Source organism: Bactrocera latifrons, unplaced genomic scaffold, assembly GCF_001853355.1.
Source record: "Bactrocera latifrons isolate USDA-ARS-PBARC rearing strain unplaced genomic scaffold, ASM185335v1 scaffold_959, whole genome shotgun sequence".
NCBI classification, from domain to species: domain Eukaryota; kingdom Metazoa; phylum Arthropoda; class Insecta; order Diptera; family Tephritidae; genus Bactrocera; species Bactrocera latifrons.
In genome coordinates, this window is record NW_017537666.1 from 48,262 (window position 1) to 51,452 (window position 3,191).

The 3,191-nt window shown below is 31.8% G+C and overlaps 1 long non-coding RNA gene across 1 annotated transcript; it reads right to left on the reverse strand.

The window, feature by feature from the left end:
• Positions 1–693: 693 nt before the first annotated feature.
• LOC108977797 lies at positions 694–2,395 on the reverse strand. The gene is made up of 3 exons (XR_001994067.1): positions 1,726–2,395; positions 1,236–1,654; positions 694–1,179 (listed from the first exon to the last, which is right to left on the reverse strand). It is a non-coding gene; the product is annotated as an uncharacterized LOC108977797 (long non-coding RNA).
• Between the last annotated feature and the right edge of the window lie 796 nt (positions 2,396–3,191).

The following is a 3,191-nucleotide window of genomic DNA, read 5'->3' on the forward strand; positions in this document are numbered from 1 at the left end:
CAGACATGAAGTCGAACAACCAGGTTCACACCACTCTTTATAGCATTAACAGACGGCCGGAATAACTGCATTTTTCGGTATTAATTCAGGAGTTACCACAGCTAACTCCGTTGCTGAATCCAAACAAAATTCTCAAAATTTTAGAGAGATTGTGGGATTTTCGTTGGCAACATTGTTAATAATTGACAGCTGTATTCCATTGTGAATGAAAAATAAGAATGCCGTTTTACATTTAAATGTAAACAAAGTTATTTTGAAAGCGACGATTAAAGATAAAAAGTAAGCAATTTAGTATTTTGCATTGTCTTCTAAACGAAAATCATTAACTTTGTTTTAATTTCAGATTTTTCAGAAAAGCGTTCAGCGTGGACTTTAAAGGATGAGTTGGAGCTGCTGGAAAAGTGGGAGGCACGTTTCCACGACCTCCGACGTGTAACGCTAAATGATCATACATAAATGAGAATTCGCAGGAAATGACACAAAAATACACCGCCGAGGAAATACACTKCAAAGTGAAAACATGACAAAGAAATACAGGTGAGTTTTCAATAAATCGTTTCTATATCGTTTTTTTCTACTTTGAAATGTTTTGTTATCCCAAAAAAAAAAATTAAATTAAATAATTTTATCGCTTTTTCTAGTCCTAAACCATTATTTAATTAAATGTTTTGTTATTTTATAGTCTTCAAACATTATAGTATAATGTAACAAAAAATTAATTCAAATAAAAAATTATCTCTTTCAAAAATGGATGTTTGTAATTACGTGTACTAGTATTTGTTTTCGGCTACTCTATACATCTATGCTCACGAAAACTCAGAGCTATTGCATTTCTAATAGCCGATGCTGTTACATCATTTTCCCCAGCTCTTGTAGTGTGATGTGGTTGAATTTCTGTAATTATTTCTGCAGCATCATGTATCCACTAAGGAGAAATTTCATCAATTTAAATTTTTAGAAAATTGTACAAAATACAGCATGTATGTATAATAACGTTAACGTTTTTTGGAGCTACCGGTAAACCTCTGTAATACGGGGACGTTAACATGTCCAATCATTTTGATGCTCTGAGCAAAAATATCAGCGGTTTTATGAAATTTCTTTATGGAAGTACTTTCAAAAATGTAAGAATCGTTATTTCTTACAGTTGACCCAACATGTATATATGTAAATTTTCATCTATAAAATAGTGAAAGGATTTATATAAATATTTCCAATAAGTATATGAAATTTACCTATAGTCGCAAATTGCCAGCTGAACCCCATTAATTTTAATACTCGATCGCATCTTCCTTTTTCGGCTGAACCTCAATGTGGCAGCCATCTATTGCTCCAAAACATTGCGGAAAACGAGGGTTGAACATTTTGCTCTACTTCTTATGTGCTTGGGGGATAGGAATTGATGCAATCCGATAAATTTGTACACACGGCTTTGCAAAAATCCACAACTATATTCCCAATTGTGGTGCGTCCTACGCCAAATAAACTTGCTACGCAATAGCCACTCTTTTCTTAAGTGGAATTCAAAGTCGCATGTTGTTGTTGGACTTTCCGATTTCCTTAACCTTTTCACATACTTTGTGAAAATCTTCTTTATTTACACCAAAGTCGGATGTCATTCATATTTTTGACGTACGAAGGTGCCATTGCGGTCCTTTTATTAATAATATATATAAAAGAGGGGTATAAAATATTAATATTTAATATACAATATATTAAACTTACAAATTTCCAGGCGCTTCTTTCCCTTATTTCTGAAGACGCCACTTTGGTAATAGTGTCCAGTATCGCTTTTGTCAATTCATTCATCAATTTAATCTTTTGAAGCAGTTTTAATAGCAATGTATTTGTTTAACAAATTGTGGTTTATATATTGTCAGTGAATTATATTATGATGTTAGGTTATAGCCTTAATAGACGGCACCGTTAATATACACGCACACAGTAGGAACCAATTTGGTTGGTAACAGATGGCAGCTATGCGAGTTTGAATCTCTCGTAAACAGTTCATTGTAATTTTTACTCTCTATTAGTATTGAAAGGGACTTAGAAATCTTAGTTATCTTCACTAGCTCCTGAATTAATCTGGATTAATGCACCGGAAATATGTTCAAATATCATTGAACATGCTTACTTATCAGCAAAGCCGCAATATATTCGGCTATTCCTATTCATTTCTTGATTTATTTGATTGAGTGCGAAGCAGAAACAATAGTGCCAAAAGAAAATCCCAAAAAGGGTAATAAAAAAGCAATTGAAAGACGCATGTCATTCGTGATCGTACCATCGTAAAGCAGGCTCGTACAATAAGAAGGTAAGCAATGTATGTGACTTTTTTTTAAATAATTTGCAAATAATTACTTCATTTGTTTCTATAGCATTGAAAATAAAAATGAATTGGAAATAGCAGTTGCAGCAATATCATCAGAAGCAGCAAATATCAATTGTTGGTTGTGAAAACAGTGTATGTACTTTGAAATTGGACTGCGCAGTCCAATATAATACGCAAAAATAAATACATACATAAGTACATATGTATTTTATGCGTTTAAGGCGGTCTGCACAATCCAACATAATATGTGAAAACAAATTTAAATGATGAAATAATATTTATCTTTCCATTCATATGTTATTATTATTTTTATTTAAATAATCTTTGCTTTCAGAGTAAATTCTATTTATAAATAATATTTTTTCAGATAATATTAATCTTTTCTATAGATTATTATCATTTTATACAACTAACCTTTCTTTCTCTTTCAGATATTACAAATCCAATATAATTATTACTTGTTTTCAGGTTTTAATAACCTTTATTATATTTTAGGTATTTGTCTTTTATAATCTTTTTTCACTCTTTTTTGTTAAGGAATTAATAATTATTTTCTTTAATTAATCTTTTTTTAGATGAAATTATTTTTTTAAATTAAATATATTTTTATTTACACAAATTTCTTCTTCTTCTTAATTGGCGTAGACACCGCTTACGCGATTATAGCCGAGTCAACATCATCGGCATACGCAAGCAACACTCTTATAGAAGATGGTACCTTCTCTATTTAGTTTGCAGGTTGAAGAAGTCACACGATAGGGAATCGCCTTGTCTGAAACCTCGTTTGGAATCAAATGGCTCGGAGAGGTCTGCACAGCCGTATTAGTTTTGCGAGGATACCAAATTCAGACATCGCGGC